This window comes from Papio anubis, chromosome 4 (assembly GCF_008728515.1).
Source record: "Papio anubis isolate 15944 chromosome 4, Panubis1.0, whole genome shotgun sequence".
NCBI lineage: Eukaryota > Metazoa > Chordata > Mammalia > Primates > Cercopithecidae > Papio > Papio anubis.
The window spans coordinates 107,989,824-108,015,234 of NC_044979.1; the positions used below are offsets into that span (position 1 = coordinate 107,989,824).

Consider the following 25,411-nt stretch of genomic DNA (forward strand, 5'->3'; position numbering starts at 1 on the left):
GGATCTAGGAGTCATCATCTACAGATTGGGTTTGTAATTAGGGCCTAAAAAGGTATACAAGCATAATTCGTAACGTTTAAGCTTTTTTTTTTTTTTTTTTTTGCATGGACATAGTCTTGTGTAATTTAAAATTAATATCGACACTTATAATGACTTTGGAAAAATATACAAATAATGAAACGGGGATCCAAAGAATGTTCACTGTATACCTCTGTACTTCTAAAAATGTGTATAACTGTAGCATCTATTGGGAGAAAAGTTTAATTAAATTTTAAATAAAACAATAAAAGGTGCCTAACTTCGTGTGAAAACAGACACATCATCAAATGTGACTACCCCTTAGAGATGTTAGTTACTAACTAGGAGCGCAGAGAAAAGGTATCCTAAATAGGTCTGGGGGAGGTGAGAGTTAGAAGAGGTGACTCTTGAACTGAGTACCGGCATAGAAATGGTTTGCCCTGTTTTCATTCCTGGAGGGCTCAGCATGAGATGCCCAAGGGGCCCTGAAACCCATTTCCATGACATTTTCCCACGAGCTGAAGCATAAACCCCCATCGAATGACTGAAGGGAAGCGGAAGGCGCAGAAACGCGGACGAAAAGGAATCCGACGCTTGTTAAACCGTGTGATGCAAAATGCGGGAAAGTCCAACCAGCTCCGTGTTTCAAAGCTGGAGTCCAGATTTCCCACCCATTCCTACCGGCAGGCCGGCCCGCCCTCTCCCTCCTTTCCCCGTCGCTTACTGGTCAGTAGGAGATTGACAGGTCATTTGACCAATAGGTTGGCTCCTCTACGGAGGTGCTCGGGAGCCAGTCGGGTCTTTGGTCCCTCGAGCGAGATGCGAACTCTGTGCGTCGACGTCAGCGTGCTGACGTCACGGGCCGGAGGTCCCGGGGCTGCTGGGTGCGGGCGGTGGGCTGCACGTCGCCCGCTGGACTGTCTCCCGGGTCCCGCCCCGCCAAGCCCCGCCCCTTAGGCCGGGGCGCGACCGCTGAGCCGCAGTTCCCGGGCCAGCCTAGGGCGGCCGGCCAGGAACCACCCGTTGAGGTAGGCTGGGTTTCTCGTTCCCCTATTTGACAGGTTGGAAAACTGAGTCTCTTGGGTCAGATGACTAGCATGGGGGCGTACAGGGGACCCGCGGACGGAGGCCATAGCCCAGTCCTGTTTACTGAGTCCTGCGCGAGCCTCCGGGGGAGGAGGGGCGAGGCAGGCTGTGCTCATAATGGACACAAGAGTGAAGTTGCAGAATGCTGAGTCCCGCTGCTCCCACGGCTTGGGCAGGGATTCAGCGATGGATATAGGTAGCGGGAGTGTCCCCATTGCTGCAGCCTGCGGACCCTGAGGAGTCCCCGATGGGGTCGACCCCGTGCTGGCGCCATGGGCCCTCCAGAGGGACCAAGAATTTGTGACTGGGTGTAATGCGTGGGTTGTCCAGACACAGGCGGTTGTGAGTCTCTTCTATTCATTGAGAAAAGTCGTGTTCAAAAAAAAAAAAAAAAAATGAAAGCACGAATCATGAATGTTCTCGCTGTGGTTTCAGTTCACTGCTTCGCCTACTCAAAGATACCTCGCCATTGTTTGAAATTTTAGTTGCTTGATTACTTTTGGTTTAGGGTTAGGGATTTTTTTTCCCCCTCTCTTTTAGTTCAAACATGGGTCGACATTGTGGAACTTTTCTTTGTTCACTATGTCATTTGTCTTCTATTTCACAGATGGAATCACTGAATTCATCACTTGTACTAGTTTGGATAAGTTTAGCAAGGTAACAAAGTAACGGGTCTAATTAAATCTTTACTGGAATTAGTCCAGTTTGCTGCATTTCCTTGTTAGGTAGAGTTCTGAAAGGTAATTCCCATCTATATACCATCTACCCATACGCCTCTTTATAGAAGCAGGATCTCACAAAACAACTTATGGTATCCTTGTTTTATTTACGGATTCTGGTAATTAAAGTGGTGGATTATTCGTGTTCATAAAGTGAAAACATGTACAATATGTTGTCATGTAGAAGTCACCCTCTTTAAAATCTAGCTGTCTCAAACATTGGTCTTTTAAAACAGCATTATTGCATTGCCTAAAACTGCATGAAAGAAATGAAATTAAACAGCCTCTGAGGGATATTACCTTACTTATGTTCACAGAAGGATGGTGATTAACATCATTTGGATTTATTCATTGGACAGTTTATCTGAGTGATTATCTATGCCATCCATTGTTTTAGGTGTTAGAGATTGAGTAGTGAGCAATTTAGATAAGGCCCCTACCCTCAAAGATTTTAACTTTTGATGGAGAATATAATACACATGTAAATCAAAAAGACAAGTTTAGATAGTAATTAATGTCAGAGAAGGTATTACTGGGTAGGGAGCTTGAGAGTGACTGGGTTGTGTGGAGAAATGGGGTGGTCAGGGAAGACCTCCCTGAGGAGGTGACATTTTGGGTGATAGCTGAATGTTTAGCTGAGTCAGCCATGAGAAAATGGGCTGGAAGTTTCTAGGCAGATATAAACAGTGTAAAGGAGCTAAAGGAAGAATGAACTTGGCATGTTGCAGGGACAAAGGGAACCTTTGAGTGAACCTAGGGAAGGGTGAGGTGAGGGGACAGTGGTCAGAGGTGACACTGGAGAGGTGTACAGGGATTGGATCATCTTGTATCCCATGTGAGAATTACAGGCAGGCGAGGGAAAGATAATTTGTATATTGCAAAGTCTTGTTTTCTTTTAGTGATACTCATAAACTCTAACCAACTTTCTGCTTTGTTTTGGTTATGAAATCATTACAGTAATTCATTGTGTATATATTTTTTCTCCAGAGGCCCTCTTAATGAAAAGATCTTGTTTCCTTCAGCACCTTATCTCATGTAGTTTGTGTCCTTTCCATTGTTATATGCAGAACTCAAAGTCTTTGCTTTTTCTTCAGCTCCCTGCTTTTAATCCTTTCTACTTCCAAGCACGAATCCTCTTTCTTATTACCTGTACCTGCCTTCCACTTGGAAAGCCGTGGCAGTCAGTCTCTGCTCTTCTCCAAGCCAAATTCTAGGAAGCTACATTGGCAAGTGGATTATTGTTCTTCATTAGAACTTGTATTACTGACCAGAAACATAATGCTTGCCTTTATTTAGTACCTATGATGTGCCAGGTATGTTATATACATTCTATTCCTTCCAACATGTTGCAAAGGAAAATATTAAGCTTTTTTGATAGTGAAGGAAACTTACACTTCAGCTACTGAGCTAGTACTGATGGAGCTTGGATTTGAACTCCCATTAGCTTTACTCCAAAGCCTAATTCGTTCTACCCCACCTCCCATTAACCCCCAACCTCACGACCCTGAACAGCAACAAGTCTCTTATTACTTAAAATTATGTTTTATAATGTGGCATTTTAGAGATCACGTGATTCACCCCCCTTAGTTTAGTGATCATGTGATTCACCCCTCTTAGTTTAGAGCTGGGGCTGTGGAGGCCCAGAGAAGGTCAGTGAGTTTTAAAATAATGCACCTAATGGCCAAACTGGTATCAAATTTTCACCCTGCTCATTTTCAGGCTAGTGTTTTTTCTGCTATATTTCCTTCATGAAAGTCCCCTATCAATATATTTCTGTATATATAAAAATATAATATTTCAACAGCATGAATTTATTGTCCACAAACTTGTAAAAGTTAATTTTAAAAAGATGAGACGTTGCTGCTTCTTGGGCTACAATAATCCTTTGCCTTATTTTCCTTCCCTTTTCTGAAGAATGAACAGGTATAAACTTTCTGGATGAATCTGATTTCTGTTAATAGAAAGCTGTGGTTTAAAAATGACTTTTAACATTTTGTTTTAATTTTAGAAATGTTTGAAAAGGAGTTTAAAATGTGTTACTATTTTCCTAGCCTTAACTTTATGCTTAGAAGTATGGGAATATGGTCTAGAGTTTGCTGACTCATAATTTCTCTTAGCAAGTAGAGTTTCTTCCTGTTGTTGAGGAAGCCCTTAGGTCAGTGATATAACTTCTTTTTCTTAGTAATATGTTCTGTTTAAAAATAAGTCAAAATCAGTTTATAAATTAATGTGATTGAGCATGCTGTTAACAGTGGTCTTAAAATTTAAAAATACGCATTATTTATTTCTGAGGTTTGCATATTTTGGTAATTATGAGTGGAATATGGTAGACGAATAACAACAGACTAATAAATAGCTTAATTTACTTTCTGTATGTCTTTTTGACTCTCCTGTAACTTAATAGAATTTATTTTTTTCTTTAGAATAATTTTAATGGAATTAGTATCTTCTTTTTTAAATATTGGAAGGTACTTAAGTTTAAGCAAAAGAGAGTTTTTGCTCTTTAGGCCAAAATATCAAAACTAGATGTTCTGACTGTCTCTGTTCTTTAAAATTGTTCATGCAACTGATGCCCATATTCTGAAGACCCAGGTCATCATGATTTGACCTCCATCTTTTGCCATGAGCCCAGTGCCCCAAATTGGACTCCTGGTCTTTGCCTCAGGCTTTCCAGCTTCAGTGCCATTACTTGTTCTGCTTAGAATGCCCTCTGGATAGACAACTCCAGCCAGCCAAAATTCTACCTGTCCCTCTAAGTCCACTCAAATGCTGCTTTATCAATAAAGCATTTCCTGTGTCTCTATAACAGAAGCCTTCTTTTCTCATGGCACTTTTGGGAGCGTCTCTTTGACACCAGTTACCAGTCCTGATAGCATTGGTATTGCACTATTACATACACAGGTGTTAAAATATATGTTGACTTGAGCTTAAAAGACTTGACAATTTGTGTTATACATGCACAGTTTTTTGCAGATTGTAGAGCTCTGTTATTTTATTTACACTTTTATCATCTTATCTTTGAGAGACAAACTGTTAGGCTTTTCTCAGCTTTGTTTCCACAGAACCTGTTTTCTGGTGTAGTTAAGGGTCTGCCTTCTGCAGTTATCAAGAGGTCCTTTGAGAGAACTCATGTCTTTGGGCTATAAATGCTGAAGGCACACGGTCACGAATAAAATCAGTGTTCGCTGTGTTTATGGTATTGGAAAATACTAACAATGATTTCCACTTTTTAATATTAGAGATGAGAAAACTGAGGCCCACAGAGACTAGCCCTGTGTTACTTGCAGTGCTAGGCTAAGAAGCCTGGTCAGTACCCCTGGTTCATGGCTGCAAGGGCTTGTAGCAGGCCGTCATCAGTTCTGATGTCCTGTGTTGGAACTCCCGGCAGCCTCTTACACGATATATCAGTACAGCTCAGGCCTTTTCAATTGTTTTGCTTGCTTTATTTGTGAGCTGACCTGGATCCGGAAGATACTTCTTGTGGTGAATCAAGATTAAAGCTTTAACTCTCACCAGGAATCCCTGACTCTGAGCTATTTAAGCCTGGAGGATCTTCCTGAACAGGCGGTGTGGAATCAAGTTCAGTAGGCTCTTTAGTTTAAAACCTTTCTCTTCTTCCTCTCTAGTTACAGTTTTCAAAATAGTATTGTGAGACTAGCGAGCAGCCTCAGTGTATTCAGTCTGGAGTTTGGAGGAATTTGGCCCAGGACCTTCCAAGTTGCAGTAATCATAGGTTTCTATGTCCTATATTTTCCAGGACAGTATACTTTTCAAATACTGTACATTATTGCTCACCAAAGTGTGTTCTTGTTTGCTGCTTGTTTCAGGAAAATATATTATCAGAATTATTTTTAAAAATTAAGCATTTATTAAATTAATGATGTGGAAACTGAATTTCAAGTACCTTTTGCTGTTTTAATTGTATGTTAAATTCCTCAAAGGTAACACAGAGGGCATCAAACTTTTCTCTAGCCGAGGGGAGGAACACCAGCCAAGACTTGCCTTGGGCATTGGTGGTAATAACTGATGCATACTGAGGACTTTCTTTGTGCCAGGAGTTGTTCTAAATGCTTTATGTCAGGGCTTCTATTCCTCAGCGCTGTTGATATTTTGGGCTGGGTAATTCTTTGTTGGGGGCTGTTCTGTGCATTGTAGGATATTTAGCAGCATCTCTGGCCCCTACCCACTAGATGCTAGTGGTACCTTCTCTAGTCATGACAACTAAGAACGCCTCCAGACATTGCCAAATGCTTCAGGTCTTGATGGGTGAGGGAGGGGGAGTACACAATCCTCCTCACCACACCGTTGAGAACCACTGTTTTTTATAAACTGATTGATTCCTTACAGCAACCCTCTAAGGTAAGTTGTAGTATAATTGTCCCTGGTTTACAGAAGAAGAAACGTAGGCATAGAGAGGTTAAGTAACTTGTCTAAGGTTATACAACTAGTAAGCAGCAGTACTGGAATGTGAAACGAGGAAATGCTCTTTCTGAGCTCTCACCCAACACAGCTGACTCAGACTGGCCACCAACTATTAGGGCTCCACAGACCCTGTAAGCCAGGAGGAATAATAAATGCTGGCAGGGACCAGGCAGAGCTGGGAGTGAGCAAGGTGGCTGGGTGGCAGATTGGTAAATGGGGGAGTATTGCCACGATTGCCTGTTTTTATAGAGGAGCAAGAAATCTGGATTTTATTTATGTGAAAAACTCACATCTTTAATATTACAGTTAATTCAGTGTTTAAGAAACATTGTGTTCAAGACCAGCCTGGCCAATATGGTGAAACCCTGTCTCTACTAAAAATATAAAAATTAGCTGGGCATAGTGGCAGGCGCCTGTAATGCCAGCTACTTGGGAGGCTGAGGCAGGAGAATCACTTGAATGCAGGAGGCGAAGGTTGCCATGAGCCAAGATTGTGCCACTGCACTCCAGCCTGGGTGACAGAGAAGACTCCATCTCAAAAAAAAAAAAGAAAAAAAAAAGAGAGAAAGAAACATTGTGCAAGACAACAAATACCATCACCTCTGTAGGGACAAGATTTGGTCCCAGGGCCGTTAGCTTGCAGCCTTCTTTGTGTGGACTGCAGCAGTGTGACGCTAAAAGGAAGTGTGCATTCATTTGATTTAGGAAATGAGGTGGATTCTATGTGGAGGGCAAAAGATCCTCTTTGTTGAAGACTGGAAATGAAGGTGGGTGAGGTGGGGCTTCTGGACTAGGAGGGGCCATCCAGCCCACTCTGAAATTTGAATGCTCCACAGACTCAGTTTGAAAGTTACGTACTCCTCCTAACTTTGAAAAGTGTTATTCATAACTATTTCTTTCATGACCTCCATTTGTCTGGGTGTTAAAATAGATATTTTATAGGACACTGAGAAAATGTCATTTCTGGAGTTGACCAGCTGTATCCTGGAGAAACCACAGCCACACCTTTTTGTTGACAGCCAGTAACCAGTGGAGTCCATGTTTGTTCTCTGAACGACGAGGCTTTCTGCCAGCTTTTTAGAAGCAATGGACTCTTGCTGGCCTTTGGAACATTTTCCTTGTCCTCAGGTCCTAGCCTCCTCAGTCAAGCCTGCATGCCCTTGGTGTAAAAGGCAGGCGCACACTCCCATGCTGACTTCCTGGCACTCTGTGCCATTCCAGCTTTCCATTCCGGCTGCACTTCTGTGACTCCCTCACATGGGGCCTCTCCAGATTGTCCAGCTCCTTGCTGTTCACAGACCTGCTTGTGCTTCTCTTTTTAATTTAGTCTACCCTTTCCTTGGAACATAAATTTTCATTTCTTTGAAAGTCTTATTTTCTCTGAGGCCAGCCTTTTCATTAAGCCTTTCTGGTCATACAAACCAGAAGTTCAGTCTTCTTTGTATTATAATTATCTTTGACTCTGATTTCTAATTATTTATGTAACTGTATTACCTCCTTTATCAAACTCATTCAAGCTTGATAAAGGAGGTAGTACAGTTACATAAATAATTAGAAATCAGTTATTTAAGATTGAGGATCAGTACCATGTCTTCCATTTTATTTCCCGCATAGCATTTAGCATAGTGTTTTACTTATGGAAGATGCTCAATAAATATGTCCATTTGTTTGGGTTAGATGGGTTCCTACTCATGTAGTGATTTCTTTCTGTTTCTCTATAATTGTATTCATTTTTGTAGTGTGTTATTAGGATGACTTCACTAAATAGCATTCAAAATATATTGGAAAGAAAGATTACCAATTTAGTTAATTTGGGAGAGTTGGGAACATTTTTATTAATTAAATAAAAATATTCTTGGCTTATTTAATATAATGCTGACCCTTGGATAACACAGATTTGAACTGCACAGGTCCGGTTGTATGTGAATTTTTTTCATAAAACAGGGACCTGACCTAAAATAGTTTTCACAGCATGCCCTGTATGCTGGTCGCCCTGGAACCAATTCCCTGCATATACCAAGGGAGGGCTGTACTATGTTGAAACTCCAACCATATATATAAGTTTTTCTCACCTTAGTTAGCAAGTACTCAGATGACTTTGTACTTTCATACAGTGATAGATGCAATTTTTAAACTAATTGAATGCCTAACACATGCCAAGCATATCTTTAGGTGCTAAGAATATAGAATGTTCTCTAGGAGTTTTCAGTATAGTACTGAGAAGAAGATGTGAACAATATGTGAAACGTGAAAGACTGGAGGTGCTCTTAAAGAAAGGTATGTGGAATTTATATTATAAATAGGTGGTCAGAGAAAGTTTCATTGAGGAAGTGATACCTAAGCTACCTTGAACAATGGATAGGCTTATTTTTTGCTGTTAATATGATAGTTTGGTGTTCAAGGTAAAGGCATTCCAGGAGAGGGAGAACTGGGGCAAAGGCAGGATGGTGAAACTTCCTGTGTTAGTCCATATGTGTCGCTTCCAATAGATACCTTAGGCTGGATAATTTTTATGAAGAAAAGAGGTTTAATTGGCTCACAGTTCTGCGGGCTATACAGGAAGCATGGCTCGACTTTTGGTGAGTCCTCAGGAGGCTTACAATCATGGGAGAAGGAAAAGCTGGAGCAGTATACCACATGGCAAGAGCGGGAGCGAGAGAGAGAAGGGAGATGCCACACATTTTTAAACAAGCAGATCTCACACGAACTCAGAGTGAGAGCTCACTCATCACCAAGGGGATGGTGCTAAGCCATTCATGAGGGATCCACCCCCATGATCCAAACACCTCACCCCAGACTCCACCTCCAACACTTGGAATTACATTTCAACATGAAAATTGGAGGGGACAAACGTCCAAATTCTATAACGTCCTGTGCAGGGGTACTGAAAATGGTAAGCACTGGGTGAGGGAAATGGTATTTTGAGTAGAGGAATGAATGTTTTGGAGATGAATAAGACTGAATTGTTGGAGTAATGTGGGTGAGGGATGATTAGGAAATAGTGAAGGAAAGTGATGAGAGATAGTAAAGGGATGGAGTTGGTCACCATTCTGACTCTTTGGAGGATAGAGTCAGCAGCAGAATCAAATTTAATACATTTTCATTAGACAAACTGTAAAGAAGATTTTACTGATGATTATTGGTTATTCTTAAACATTTTAAAGTACTTATAGGCAGCATATCTACTATGTATATGTATTATATCTACTATATATACGTATTATATATAGTATATATATGTATTATATATAGTAGATATGCTGCTTATATGTCTGTATCTCCATAGTCATAATTTATTGCTTGTTTTGTTGCATTATTTGAGAGCAAGTTTTTCAAGAATGGTGCTAGTTTCAAACCTTTGTTGAGAGCCTTATGAAATTAAAGAGATCCTACTACTTTTGTTGTATTCTCTGCCTCTGTAATGTGCTCTGAGTCTGTTCTCATTATTAGACTGTAAGGCACACTTCATTTTCTGACTATTTTAGCCTATAGTTGAATTGAGTCTTGTGATTTAGTTGTCTTTGTGTGATTCTATTTTCTGAAACATGAGTTAGGCTGATGGTGAAGGGGATCACGAGGTTACTTCTATTGCTGATCTTCTTGAGGGTCTGATTTTCTCTATGACTGCCTAAGAAGTCTTTTCTTTGTTTTTGTTTTGCTTTGTTTTTTTGAGACAGGGTCTTGCTCTGTCGCCCAAGCTGGAGTACAGTGGCACAGTCTTGGCTCACTGCAACCTCTGCCTCCCAGATTCAAGCAATTCTCTTGCCTCAGCCTCCTGAGTAGCTGGGATTATAGGTGCCCACCACCAAGCCCAGCTAATTTTTTTGTATTTTTAGTAGAGACAGGGTTGCACTGAGTTGGCCAGATTGGTCTCGAACTCCTGACCTCATGATCTGCCCACCTTGGTCTCCCAAGGTGCTGGGATTACAAGTGAGCCACCGCGCCGGGCCAGAAGTCTTTCAGAGAAAAGGATACTGGTGATTTTTAAAACCTAGGCATCAAGATTTTGAGATTGACTTTCCCTATCTGTCACATGTGCCAAGCTTTGGACTACAAACCTTTATCTGTGGTATGATTCATACTTTCTTTTTGGACTTATGTGCTGTTATTATATATCACATCATGGGAGATAATGTGTGTAACTTCTGCCTGTTGGTGGATACCTCTGGCCATACATGTGAATGGCACACCTTTCATTAACCTGCTCTATTTTGTGACATAGGGTGTTGGTCTCAGCTGTCTCCTGGGGCAGTAGATGTTACATCTTCCCTAGCATTGCTGTTAGTGTGCCACTTCCACCAACTAAGAGCCACCAAAGGGACAGTGAGTAGAAGATGGCTCTGTCAACTGGAGTGACATTTTCAGGAACACTTATCTCCCACATTCTTGAGGAGTTTTATGTTGTTGAATGAAAAGAAACCTAGCTTGTCTATGAATAGCTGTGCTGGCTTTGGTGACTACTTACCAGCTGGCCCCTGGGAATTCAGCTTCTGTTTAGAAAGCTGAACAGAAAGATAGGTCTGGGGAGGCGTTGAAGAATGTGTGATGAACACACATTCTTTGGGATGAAGGATAGTTACTAAAAGAAGAGTACACTTTTAGTCACTTGCCTATGATTCCTAGGAGAGCAGTGAGCTCACCGCCAGTGATACTATTGATTTTCAGATCTAGATTAATAAGATCTCAAGTCCTGTGCTGAAAGTTGACAGCATTTATTTGAAAATTGCTTGTAGTAAGTATTGAAGGAATGACATTATGTGATGCAGAGATGTCCTCATATGCATTGGAAAATATTTCAAGTTCCTTAATTGAGGGACCTTCACCTGTCTAGATAGTAATATGACTCTTGACTCCTTCATTGCCAAAGCTGGTGATACATCTCTAAGATGAAGTTTTAAATATTCATAGATAATATTTATATGTACACTGAGGAGCAACACAACTCCTCGGGTGCTGATCTGCTGATGGTTGACAGAACTAATGAGTCAAAAGTGGCAAAAATAATGGTAACTTTGCACTAGCCATCAGGTATTTTATAACTGATGTATTGTGTGATTTTTTAGGAAGGCTAAAAGTAGATTTTGTTATGGGGGACCAAAGAAAAGTTCTGGAAAAAGACAGTCAACAGCTAAAAAATCAGCAGTATTTTGTACTTGTGGAAGTGACCTTATTAGTCTCCTAAAGGAAAAATTGGGTTACAAATAGCTCTGTGACCTGGAAGATTAAAACAAAGGAGTTTCTAGGTGAGCTGTGGAGAAAATACAGCTATATACTGCATAACAACATTTAGGTCAACGATGGACTGCATATATGATGGTGGTCTCATAAAATTATAATACCATATTTTTACTGTATCGTTTCTGTGTTTAGATATGCAAATACTACTTCTCGTTGTGTTACAGTTGCTTACAGTATTCAGCACAGAAACATGCTGTACAGGTTTATAGCCTAGAAGCAATAGGCTGCACCATATAGCCTAGGTGTATAGTGGGCTCTACCATCTAGGTTTGTGTCAGTTAACACTGTGATAATGAGGAAGCTACCTAATGACACATTTCTCAAAGTGTATCCCTGTCATTAAGTGACACATGGCTATATTTAAGTTTAGGAGTTAGAGCCAAAGCTGAGAAAGGGGGGCGGGGGGGGGGGGGAAAGGCTGCAAAATCAATTTGAACACCAGGAGAAATCCACTATGAGGAGAATAAAAGGTTGGAGACAATAGAAGCTGGAGGGAAGGTAGCTGTAGAGACCCCATTTCAGTTACTTTGGGCTACCTTACAGCAGCTTCTAAAAAAAAGAGAGAGAAACAAATGAAAGAATATTCTTAATCCCCAGGGCCCATCTTGAGAGAGACTTGCACTAAACGAGTGATGAGATCCAGCTCCAACATGCCAGCTGGCTGACTCAGCCCATGTTAGTGAAATAACTGACTACCAAGTTGTTGACCCCTGCAGGGTTGATGAGCTAACAAGTGTTTCGTACCACCCAACATTACTGGGCGGCTGTATGGCATCTTCCCATTTTGCCAACCTGTAGTCTATGGAATGACCTATATACATTGTCAAATGCCTTTCCTCTTTCTGGCTTGCTCTTCTTTCCCTGGACCAAGCAACAGTCCTAATGTCATGGTTATTGTCAATAATATATACTTGATTTTTTTCCCTCTCTTCAGTCATTCCCTTGTATTATTTATGTATCTTCCCTATTGGCTAGTTGTAGGTTCTGCTGAGAGCATGAGACCTTTTGTATTACCTTTGAACCATTTTAAATGCTTGTGTGGTGTTACATTTCTTTGGTTTTCAACGCTTATGGTTTGCTAAAATGGGAACTCTTAGTGGACTTACATAGGACCCACTTTATAATTGTTTTCTGTTCTACAAATAGATACAATTTATTAGTTTTTGGGTTTTTTTTTCATTTTTATGGCATAGAAGAATATTCTTATTTCTGCATATTTTATGTTTTAAAATTTCAGCTCTATGCTCCCCTGAATTCCTGATTCATATCCAGCTGCTTACTTTATCTCGACTTGGATATTAATAAGCATCTCATGCTTTATGTCTAAACTGAACTGATATTCTTGCTCAAAACTGCCCCTTCTCTAGCTTACCACTTTCACTAAATAGCACATCCATCCTTCTAGTTCCTCAAGCTCTACATCTTGCGGTTCTGTTTTAGTCCTCGTTTTCTCCCATACCCCATGGCTAATCTGTCACCAAATGCTTTGGGCTCCTTATTTAGAACCAATCTATTCTCATCCCCTCTACTGCCCTCACCCTATTCTATGGAGTCAGTACATCATCTCTCTCCTGAATTATTGCCGCTGTCTCCTAACAGGTTTCCCCACGTCTATGCTTTTTTCAGCAGAGCAGCCAGAGAGCCTGTTAAAACTTAAGCTACATTATTTTTCTCTTCTACTGAAAATCTTCCAGTGTCTTCCCATCTCATTCAGAGTAAGACTTTACAGTGGCCCATACACAAGGCCCAGCCCTTTGTTAACTGATCTGTCATCATCTGATGTTCTTCCCCTCTCTCACTTGGCTCCAGCCTCGCTGGCCACCGGGCTGCACTCCTCTGTGACCATCTCTACCCCTCCTCAGAACTTTTGCCCCTGTTCTTCCCTCTATCTGAAGTGTCTTTCCTCATATCTACCTGGCATTTCTCCCTTATCTCCTGCTAGTTGTTGCTCAGATGCCGCCTGCTCAATGAAATCATCTTGACCTCTCAGTTTAAAATGACAATATTTCCAGCCCTATTTTGTCTTCCATCCGCTTCCTCAAGAAGGTAAACTATGTGAGGATAGATGTTTTGTTAATCACCATGGGAGTGCTCAGAAGAAGACCTGACACAATTTTAGTGCTCAAACATATTTGTGGGTGAATGTAGTAGATGTGGTGTATTCTTGGCAAACTTTGAATTTGCAAACATTATCAAGTGCAATTCTGAAACCATGTAATTCACGTCCAGATTCAGCTTCTCAATGTCTATTTTAGGTTTGTCTCGTAAATTATGAAAACATTGATACGCGTTTACCCAGCCATCTTTAAATCTTAATATTTCTTTCTGCACTGTGTCAAATGAAAGTTTAGTAATATTTTTAATATTCCTATAGGAAATAGATCACACAGAAATTATGTTGCTTTAAAAGACAGTTGGAGTTCAGGAGATAGATTAATGTCTGCCAGAGGAGTGACTTAAAAGCACTATGACATGTGTTTTTCCCTTTTAAGTTTTCTGAGTCATTGATGTTAGTTTCTAAATAAATCTGAGTCTTAAAGCAGATTGTTGAAAGGTTAAGTTCTGTTATGTGCACACAATTACTTTTATCTGCTGATGGTAACAGAAATCATTGAATGAGACAAGACTACAAAACAAAGACCAAACTTTAACAGGCAGCCTTGGATGTGTGTGTGTGGGAAGAGGGCAGAACACAAAGCATTCAAGAGTGAGCAGATTTATTAAGACGGAATGAAAGCATTAATTACATCCTAAAGGAAAGTAAATGACACTGGAAAATACGAGGCCTAGAAAATAAAGATTAAGAATAACACCATGGAGATAATATATAAAGATGTTACCATGGAGTTGGGCTGTCGAAATTCATAAAGAAAAGTAAGGAGAGGAGCAGAAGGAAGTGCAGTTGAAATGTGCGTCCTAGTGTAATAAGTCAGCCATGTGAATTAAATAACACATGGTGTGTCCGAGCCTTGGTAGGTGGTGCTTTGTAAAAGGTCTGTCTTTCCCCAGGGGTCCCTGAGTTCTAGTGCAGGGAAGAAATGAAGTTTGTTCATTTGTTTGTTCATTTTGAAGCCAAGTTACAACAAACTTGGCTTGTAAAAGCTTGTGGTGTATGTTATACACATTTTTACTAAAGACCTGAGCAAACTTTAGACCCTGAACCATTGGATGATGTGACTCCACTCTCACATACATCTTATAACAGCAGCAATAATAAAAGACCATTTTCAGTTATATAAGTGACATTGACTCAAAATGAAAATAGAATGACTTCTATCTGTAGTCACGCACACTTTAGAAGCCTTTAAATATCTCCATTTGTGTTTCGGTAATTTGATAGTTGTATTAAAGGCAGAATGATTTGGGTGTCCGGAATTCTTATATGGGTTTTCCTTTAAGTCTATTAGTGCAACTCAAACTGTTGTGTAGGTAAGAATTGTTATACAAAGGTACGTGTACAAAATTCATATGCATTCTGTGTTATAGCATGATTTAAGAGGTTTTTGAGGATGTTTGGTTTCCCTTTGCCTTTAAGTGTAGCACATACTTAAGAGCAAAGTTGGTCTCATGATTTTTTTGCCATGAAAATTTGCCTTTGCTTTCTTTGCTATACAGTAGTTACCTCTTATCCATGTACAGTACATTTCAAGCCCCCCAGGGGATGCCTGAAACCACAGATAGTACCAAACCCCTATAAACATTTTGGTTTTACTTATGCAATAAATGGGCGGATAACACATATGGTGTGGCTATTCTGGACAAAGGGGTGATTCATGTTCTGGGTGGGATGGAGTGAAATAGTGGGAGATTTCATCACGCCACTCATAATGACACACAATTTAAAACTCATGAATGTTTATTTCTGGAATTTTCTATGTAGTATTTTTGTAGTTCAAGCAGTTGACCACAGGTAACTGAAACTGGAAAATGAAACTGCAGATAAGGTTGGGGAGAGGGATTATGGCACATACATATGTTACATATGTATATGTATACTATATGCATCTTATGTTTAAATGTATTCATACTATGTGTATGTGTGTATATACTGTGTATGGACAGACAGGTACATCAAAACAGCCTTATGTGTTTACGTTTTTCCAAATAAATCAGAAATAAGTTTTTTTTCCAAATGAATCAGAAGTAAGTTGCATACATGATGACACTTATCCTTTAGTACTTCAGTGTGCATCTCCTAAGAATAAGGGCATTCTCCTACATAACCATACACATTACTAAATTGTAATCAATTCTCCAATTGTCTTTTGTGGCTTTTGTTTTTTAATTCTAGATTCATTCTAGGCTTGTGCATTGCGTTCGATGCTCGTGTCTCTTTATGCTCTTTTCTATTTGAAGAGTATTCACACCACTATCCTTTTTATTTTTGTTTTTCACCACATTGACTTCTCTGAAGAGTCCAGGATAGTTGACTTGTAGAATGTCCCATATACTGTTTATTATTATTTTTTTAATGACTAAATTCAAGTAAAACTTCTGACAAGGATTTATCATAATTGATGTTATATAGTTCTTATTGCAACATATCAGAAGGCAGGTAATGCCAGCTTGCTTTAGTATTGATGCTGTTTGATTACTTGGTTCAGGTGATGACTGCCAGATCTCTCCACTGTAAAAGCGTATCATCCCCAATGAAATTATTAAATAATCTGAGAGATGCTACTTTGAAACTATAATATCATATGCCCCAACAACCTTTTAATAATTGCTGGCGTCCATAATGGTCCTTGCCTGAATCTGTTACTACTCTGGGAGTTGCAAACCATTGATTTTTCTAATTTTATTATTCCTTTTACATTTTTATCTGACTTTTTTCTTTATAGAAGAACTCTTCCCATGCCATCTGTCTTTTATTTACAATATTACTGTGGACTCATGGAATTTTTAAATTCGTCCAATGTAAATTCCAACATTACTGTCATTATTCATTTTTATGTTCAAGTTGTCCCAAATGGACCAGGGGGAGCCCCTTCATGACAGCCTACACAATTTTTTTAAAGGTTATAACTTTTTGTGTCTTCTTTAAGAAATCTTTGCAAAAAAGATTGCAAAAAAATTGTCGTACACATTCTTCTAAAGCTTCGTGTTTTTAATTTTTATGTTTAGGTCTGTAAATCATCTTAAATTATTTTTTACCTGGTGTGAGTTAGGGTTTGAAGTTCCTTTCAGTTTTAATATCCTGTTGTTTTCTGCGTTGTTTGCAGAAAACACACTTTATTTTCACCATTGGATTACTTTGACAGCTTTGTCAAAATTGAAGTGACCATATATGTCTGGACCTGTTTATATACTCTCTGTTATGTTCTATTGACCTATTTGTTTATTCTTATGCTGGTACCATACTGTTTTGATTACTGAAGCTTTACGGAAAGTCTTTAAGCTAGGTAATGTGTCTTCTATTTTTGTTCTTCTCCCAGATTGCTTTGGACAGGCTTATTTCTTTGCATTTTGTATACATTTTAGAATTAGCTTGTCAGTCAGTTTCTATTAAAAAAAAAAAAGCATGGTGGGATTATGATTGGAATTGAGTTGAATCTGTAGATCAGTTTGGGGAGAATTGATATCTTAACAATATGAATTCTTCCAATCCATGAACATGGTATATCTCACAATTTATTTTCAACTACTTCCATTTCTCTCAGCAGTATTATGTAGCTTTCAGTTTTACGATATTGCATATCTTTTATTAAATTTATTCCTTAGTGTTTTGTTTTTGGTGCTATTTTAAATGGCTGCCCTTTCTTTTTTTTTCTTTCTCTCTCTCTTTCTGTGTCTAGTTTCTTCTCCCACTCTCCCAGATTGAAGGAAGTGGTAAATATATGAATCACAAAATCATAAAAGTAAGCTCTTGTTAACAAAGTTTTGTTGTTGTTGTTTGCTTGCTTGCTTTTTTAAATGGAAGAGCAAAAGTAATCTTGATGCGGCATGATAGATGTAATAATAGAGGTCTGTGTACACTTTTCTCTGATGGGGCAGAGAACTTTAGAAGAGTAAGAGGAAAAAAAGGTTTCCCTGAGAAAATGGGCTTTGAATCAAGGCTTATCAAATGGGTCAGAACTTTAGAGATAAGGAGAGTGGCACTCGAGGTGCTTACTGGAGAGAAAAATGCAAGCAGAGGTTTGTGAGAACATAATGTCTTTAGGGAACTGCTTGTGACTTTTACCATGGTGAAGTGGTTGTGGAGACGTAGGCCAGTGTTAGGTTAGGCAAAATTAAAGAGTTTGAGCTCTACCTGAATGAAGGTCCCAAGAAACCATTTAATAAATGATCTCATAAATTTAATTGGCTTCTCTAAAAAATCTGCTGCTGTCGACTAAGTGCTTTTTTTAAAAATTGAACTAATGTTTAATATTTGGAAAATTTCCTGTTACAATTCAGATTTCTGGCTTCCACTGATAAATAAAAGTCTGTGCTCTCTTTCCACACATATAGCCCCTGAAGATTGGGCACACACTCCTCTCCTGTTTGTTCCTCCTTGTCTCCTGAGGCCAACTGTTAGTTTCTACTTTTCTTTCAGCTTACATTGTTGTTTTTTTAATGTCAGGGATGTGTTTATCCATGGCTCTTCCCAAAATCCTTCTCTATGTGTTTCTCTATGTCTCTTTCAGAATAAGAGACTTAGAGAGCCACATTTTAAGAGAGTGAAACAGATATCTACTTGGAAATGAAGAGTTGTCCTACAAAGTTTGAAATTATGCAAGTTCCCCCCGCCACCTGCCTCCAATTTAAAACCAGTCAAAATGTACATAATTTCAAAGCTTTTGGCCCAAATGAATTGTAAGTTGTGTTGGTGCATGCTTTTGAAATGCAGTGAAATGTTTTAATAAGTAAACAGAAATGTCTGTTCTCCTATTAGGATTAGTTTTGTTGTTGTTGTTGTTTTTTGTTTTGAGACAGAGTCTCGCTCTGTTGCCCAGGCTGGAGTGTGGTGGCACGATCTCAGCTCACTGCAAGCTCCACCGCCTGGGTTCACGCCATTCTCCTTCAGCCTCCCGAAAAGCTGGGACTACAGGCGCCCGCCACCACGCCCGGCTAATTTTTTATATTTTTAGTAGAGACGGGATTTCACCGTGTAGCCAGGATGGTCTTGATCTCCTGACCTCAGGATCCACCCGCCTCGGCCTCCCAAAGTACTGGGATTACAGGCGTGAGCCAGCGTGCCCAGCCAGGATTAGTTTTTATCTATGTGTGTTTTGAATTATGTGAGGTTTTAGGAATAAGCTGTGATATGTTTGTTCTACTTGTGGGAGCTGTTCTGAGGTTTAAATGACATAATGTATCTTAAGTACTCAGCATTATGTCTAGACACAGTAAGTCCCAGTGTAAGGAAGCTCTATTCATTTTGTTATTATGTTAATATATGGTATATAATTTTATGTAATAGATAATTATGTTATATTAATATGTGGAGTTAGTTTATACTTTTGTCCTGTTGTATGTTGCAGCCTTTCATATTCTTGTGTTGTTACATGTTCTTGTTCAGATAATGTCAGTATTATCCTAGCTTTATTTAATAATAGAATAGCTTTCCTTTTTAACATTCTGAATCAATATGTAGGATTTTGTCTTTTATTTCAAATATTGAAATGCCTATAAAACTGACTCCAGTCCCTTTGCTAGATAATTATTTTTCGCTTTTTTCAATATTCTTTTTCTGGAATGGTTTATTCTATTCAGGTCATTTGCTGCTTCTTAGTGTAATTTATTTATTTCCAGAGTATTGACTTTAGTTGTGGTTTTCAAATGGAATTAAAATATTACTTATACTTTGAAAGTGACCTCTTCTTTAGTGGTACTTGTATTCCTTTATGAGTACTCCCTGTATTAGTACTTTACATATGCCCTCTTAAAGGACTGATCACTGAGTTTATCTGTATATTTTAAATTTGTTTATGAAGTGTTCATCAAGTGCAAAAGTAGAGTTTTTGTTATAAAGAATCACGTTTTTCCCACTCCCCAGCTTGCGACAGTTATCGTTCTCCTTTTGGATTTACTAATTGTATTCATTGTTTTTCTTTTTTCTTTTCTATCCTTTTCCATATAGAATAGTTACAGCTTTCTAACTTTATTATTTAGATGCCTAATTATTTTATTTTATTTTTTATTTTAAAAGTAATTTACTTTAAGTTAGTGATTTTGATAGTAAGCCCAAGTTTACAGCTTTCCACTGTTTTTACTGTCATTTTTTTTCCACTAGTTTGTTTTACTTTTTAAGTATTTTTACCCCAATATTATTTTAGAAAATAGTACTATGTTATGGAAGTCTATTTTATGGCACTGCTCATTCTCTATAGAGTTCCTTATTGCAAGATTTATTACGTGTTTTTTGGTGATCTAGTTTTGTTACCAATTTTATAAATATGGCTTACCTCCTCAACATAGTATATAGTCTATGACTGTAGAGTTAAAATAATTATCTGTTTTAAAAATTTTAATTATAGTATTGAAATAATCTCTATTCATATCATTAAAACATCAAATAGGCTAAACAAGTAAATGTCAAAACCTTTCATTGTTATTATAATCTTCCATTTACATAGCATTTGCCTTTTTTTTTTGTTTTAAGAACATTTTGTGTCTCTGTTCTTTCACATAAAGCATACACTGATACTGAGTGGTGAATATTAAGCCTAATTTTATATATATATATATATATTTGGAGTGAGCCTCACTTTGTCGACCAGGCTGGAGTGCAGTGGCGCAGTCTCGGCTCACTGCAACCTCCACCTCCCTGTTCAAGTGATTCTCCTGCCTCAGCCTCCTGAGTAACTGGGACTACAGGCGTGCATTAGCACACCTGGCCAATTTTTATATTTTTAGTAGAAACGGGGTTTTACCATGTTGGCCAAGCTGGTCTCACTTGCCTCGGCCTCTCAAAATGCTGGGATTACAGGTGTGAGCCACTGTGCCCGGTCATACTTCTCAGTTTTTAAAAATCCCAGTATTAACCATACTTGCTGAGTTGAAAGAGTATATGTCAGAATTTTCAGAGCTTAATTATGCACCTTGAGTTATTGTGGACTTATTAAAAGCCTTTGTGTGAGCTGTGAACCTCCTCTGACTTTTATTGGGTATGAATTAATAATCATACCCAAATACATGCAAGTCAGAATAAACAAGTGTATTATTATTATTGTATAGTCAAGTGCAGTGATTCTAGCTTTGCTTTGAGCTTGCTAACTGTAGTCCACTTAATAATGCCAGTTATGGAAAATTATTGATAATTACCTGTAAGTTTATAAAGAGATACTGGGGGAATATCTGAGTGATGATACAACCTTTCTACAATTCTTTTTTGGAATTACTACTTGCATACCATGTACAGAATGTGTCAGTATTTTGTGATAGCTATCCATCATTTAGATTGTGTCCGAATAATCTCTCTAGAAGTTCCCAAAGAGCAGTTTGTAGCTGATAGTGCCAATGTAGGTCATTAGAAACACATCTAGACTCCATCTCCCAAAAAACTACTCAGTGTTATCACACTGGTGACCTTATTCGTGTTTGAACCCAGACCTTCTCGTTGTTAACTGAGAAACCTGATTAGTCAGCAGCTTAAAGAACTCAGTTGCAAGTGGCTTTGCCTTGCATGAGTAGGCTCACGTCTCAGTGTCTGCAGTGAACACCTTAACTGCCATGTGGACTGAATGTTTGCTTCAACCTGACCAGCTTGTTGTTTCCTTACATAAAATATTACATCCTAATCAGAAACATGGAATTAGAAAAAGGATGTGGGAGGTATGCAGAAGATTATTAAATTAAATTGTGTCAATTAATTATAGGAATTACTTGGCCAATGGATGGGAGATACTTGATGAAGTGTCACATTGGATTGTGACACTCCTTTTCTTGTGTTTTCCTGGCTGACCCATCCTCTTTCTGATGGGCACATTGCCTCTTCTCCTCTTTAGACCTGAGCATGTGCCTGTCAGCTTGTTCTCGTTGGTTAGCTTGTGAGCTGTTTTGTTTCTTTAAGGATCCAGCACATCTACTTTGATTCATTATGTGTTGATTTAATAGGGTAACTCTCGGTATTACTTTGTTTCAAAATTTTTCCCCATTGTAGACCTGATCATGTGTATCTGTGGAATGCTTTGTAGAGTTTCATACATAAACCTCTTTTTTTCTATTTCTTTTTTAAACATTTCACTCATTTTCACTTGGCACATTAGGAATTTGATGACAAAATTTGATTATTAGACTCCAAAAATATTTTTTAATTTGAAGTAATACCAAATAATTGGCTGGGTGAGTTTATTTAAATGCTTTATAGAATTTTTCACATATTATTTTGGGATGACTGGTTTTTACCCATATTTCTCTATATAGTAGCTTTCTGTTGCCTCAGCTGTTAATTTGGATGTAATTTATGAGAATAAATTTTTAGAAAAAACATTTTTAAAATTGGGGCTACTAGATTTAATTTTTAAACACCTTTTTTTTCTGGACATTGTATTTAATAGGGAGCATATATGGCACACAGGAAAACAAGGCTGCTTTGAAGTGTCAACATAAATGTAATGGGCAGTTTGCCAAAGAAAGATTTGTTTGCTTTTGGCTTTATGAAACTTTTCCTGTAGAGCTTCGTGGTGAAGGTTCGCAGATTCAGGAGGCTAGAGTGTCACACACATGCATCAACTCCCTAATCTTGCCCCCTGCCAGTCCTTTCCCTATGAATTTCTCATCCTGTGGGATAGCATTACGTTTTCTTTCTTCTCTTTCTTTCCTTCTCTCTTTCTCTCTTTCTTTCTCTCTCCCTTTCTCTCTTTCCATCTCTCTTTCTCTTTCTTTCTTTCTTTTTTTTTTTCTTTCAGAGTCTTGCTCTGTCTCCCAAGCTAGAGTACATAATCTTAAGCCCACTGCAGGCTGGAACTTCTGGGCTCAGGTGATCCTCTTGCCTCAGCCTCCCGAGTAGCTAAGATTACAAGTCTACACTGCCATGGCGAGCTAATTTTTAAATATTTTGAAGAGATGAGGACTCACTCTGTTGCCCAGGCTACTCTCAAACTACTCAGCCTCCCAAAGTGCCAGGATTATATTTGTGAGCCACTGTGCCCAGCCACTTGTTTCTTTTTTTAAGAATATCTTATCTACAAACCATCTTTGAAGTGTTTTCAAAATGTAGACAGGCTCATATAGGCAGACATTAAGCAGAACTTTTTATTTTACCAAAGTTTGAATTACAGGTTAAATTTTACACATCAATTTTCCAGGTCTTGTTAGCATGCCATAATGTTCCTCATGTCACATGGGTGCCTTTAGAACATGAAGGTGACTCTGTCTTGCTGTGTTTTTAGTATTCTGGATTAGCTTCTGCCCCACATCTCTCTCTTCTCTATGCATGCTTATTTTTAAAGCATCTCTGTTTTTTCAGGCCTCTTTCTCATACTAGCGAGGTAAGTATATAAATGTCAGGTTATTCACTCACTGTTCCCATATCCTACTTCTAGCTGCTTCACCTCGGAAGGGAAGGTGAGGACTCTAAACAGGACTTCTATGTCATTAACCAGGTCTCATAACAGTGGGGGCCCTTGCAAGACAGCCAGCTCAGGCTGCTTCCTGCTTCCAGGGACACCCAGTCCCAGGATACAGTGGGCACAGCCATGGCAGTCTGTGCTTTGGGACTCTCAAATTGCATGACTGTATTTCGCACACCATGTGAACATTTCTTGATGTATCTCCTACTTCCTTCTATGAATCGGGTAAGGCAGGACGATGGTGAGGAAAGAACCAAGTTTGAATCCTAACTATACACTACCTTGAAATATCTCTTAGATGGATCCATGTAGGCCCCACCATTTTTGCCTGTAAGAAGAGTCAGAAAGATCAGGCTGGCAAAGTCAGTTGCCTCCAGGCTAGGTGAAGATTGAGGCCAACTAGAGAGTGTGTGCCCCACTTAAAGTGGTCAGCAGCTTGGCTTTATCATCATGGTAAGAGAATGCAGGCCTGATGATTCTATACCTTTTGACTTTTCAAGAGAAGCTAGAAATCTGGGGAAAAAGTAATTAATTAAAATGTTAGCAGTCAAGTCAGTATCTTAAGAAACACTGTACAAGACCAAGAAAACATGTCTCTAAGCCAAATCATCTCCAAAGACTTTTGCTAAGATGATGACTAAAGCCTTTCTAAATTAAATATTTTTAATGTCTGTTATTCTAACATTCTTTGGAAGAAAACATACAGTGTCCTGGCTGCTGCCTTAAGTAGTGCTGAGAAGACTGGGTGGTTGGGTTGAGAGACTTGGCTTCGGGCTGTCAACAGGAGGTGCACAGTCTCTCTCTTCTCCTCCTAGGAAGGCTGAGAGATTGTGGGGCTCCTGTAAAATGCAAGCAATGGTAGCTCCTGCTGCATGGCAGCTGCTGTCCACCGTCTGGGTAGTGTCACTTCTGTGTGGAAGCAGGTGGAGCTGATGTTTCGACCCGGCTCTGTACCCATCATGAGGTGTGGCCTAGATCAGGTGAAATTCAGGCAGTGTACAGACCTGTGAGCTTGAACATAAATGTGGGTTACTTTCAGCCATTGAGTTTTTAATGATTTGTTAATGTAGCATAAATAGAAATAGCTGACTGATACTATAGTATAGAGGAGGATAATTACACATTGGTATAAAACAAGACATCAGTCTCTTTTTCAAAAAACAACCAAAGGGGATTCTTATCTTCTCACCCATATGTTTTTCTTTATTTTCTAATTCTTCACTCCCATACTTCCCACACAGTTGGGATAAATTCTGAATTGCAGATTTAGCTTCCTGTGTATACAGCTAATCAATACTTAGCACCCTCTTTAGAGAGGTATGGCTTTCCTTAAGCCAACCCCAGAGAGGATCTCAGTACACCGGATTGAATATTTAATACTTCTGAAATGACATCTGGAAAAATACCCAAGCTCTTCCTCAGAAACAAAAACAAACAGTTGTAATCTCCTGAATTCAACAGAGATTGCTGATAGCCTACTCTCTGCTAATATCTGTGCTAGATGCTAGATAGTATTTATACAGTTGATATTTGTTCTGTTCCTGCTGTCTGTCATGTGCTGTGGTCATATTCAGAGCCTTTAAGGAATATACTACTTAGTGTGAGAGGCAGCAAAGTGGATAATTAAGGCCTATTGTGGTAAGCAGTACCATTAAGTGTCACATCCACAGATTAGGGGAGCTTGGGGGAAATGTATCTGGTTGGAATATGGGGAGCATTCAGAAAAGGGTCTCTGAAGGAACTCACACTGTACTTCAGCTTTCTGAAGGATATGGTTAGGATGAAATCCAATAATCAGACAGTGGAAAGCGGCTTTAAGGAATGATCATTCTCTTTACTCATTAAAAGGAAGCTCTCTTTCTCAGTGAGTGTCAGAATCACATGGTTCAGGTATTGGGGATTAACCAAGATCCACATATGACATTGGTACATATGCACACCAAAAATTCAGAAGTTTATTGCATGTGAAAATCCCATGACACATTTTCTGCGCTTTCTCAGACTCTTTTGGCATTGCCTCAAGAACCTGCAGCCACTGGCTTTGCTGGGCAGGCAGCTCTACTCTTGTCTGTGGGGTTCCAGCACCTAGGCTAGCCAGTCCCACACCCAGTTTTTGTGTCTTCCCTCAAGACTCGAATGAAATGTCATACCCAGGAATGTGTAATCTGGTTTTAAGAGAGACTGCTTTGGCCAGATGAAGCAACTAGAAGGGTAGTAGAGTTGGCTCACTGTCAGGGGGAGTTTGACAGGTGGAAATAGGCAACAAGAAGCAGCTGGGTAGATGTAGTCCTCCCCACTGTTCCCCTCAAAGCCCCCACCCCAGACTGCTCTGAGGCATGGTTTCTCCATTTCACTCATCTGGAAATGTATCACAGCCCTTAACCTGCTGTGTCGCTTCAAGGCTTGTGAAGAAGCTAGTGCAGTGCTTCTCGT

At 39.2% G+C, this 25,411-nt stretch overlaps 1 protein-coding gene across 1 annotated transcript in view; it reads left to right on the plus strand.

The window, feature by feature from the left end:
* Positions 1-835: 835 nt before the first annotated feature.
* STARD3NL (STARD3 N-terminal like) overlaps positions 836-25,411 on the plus strand; it is a 52,341-nt gene continuing 27,765 nt past the window's right edge. Inside the window, exon 1 of the mRNA XM_003896088.4 lies at positions 836-1,046. The gene's annotated coding sequence lies outside the window, so the exon portion shown is untranslated. The remainder of the gene's footprint in view (positions 1,047-25,411) is intronic.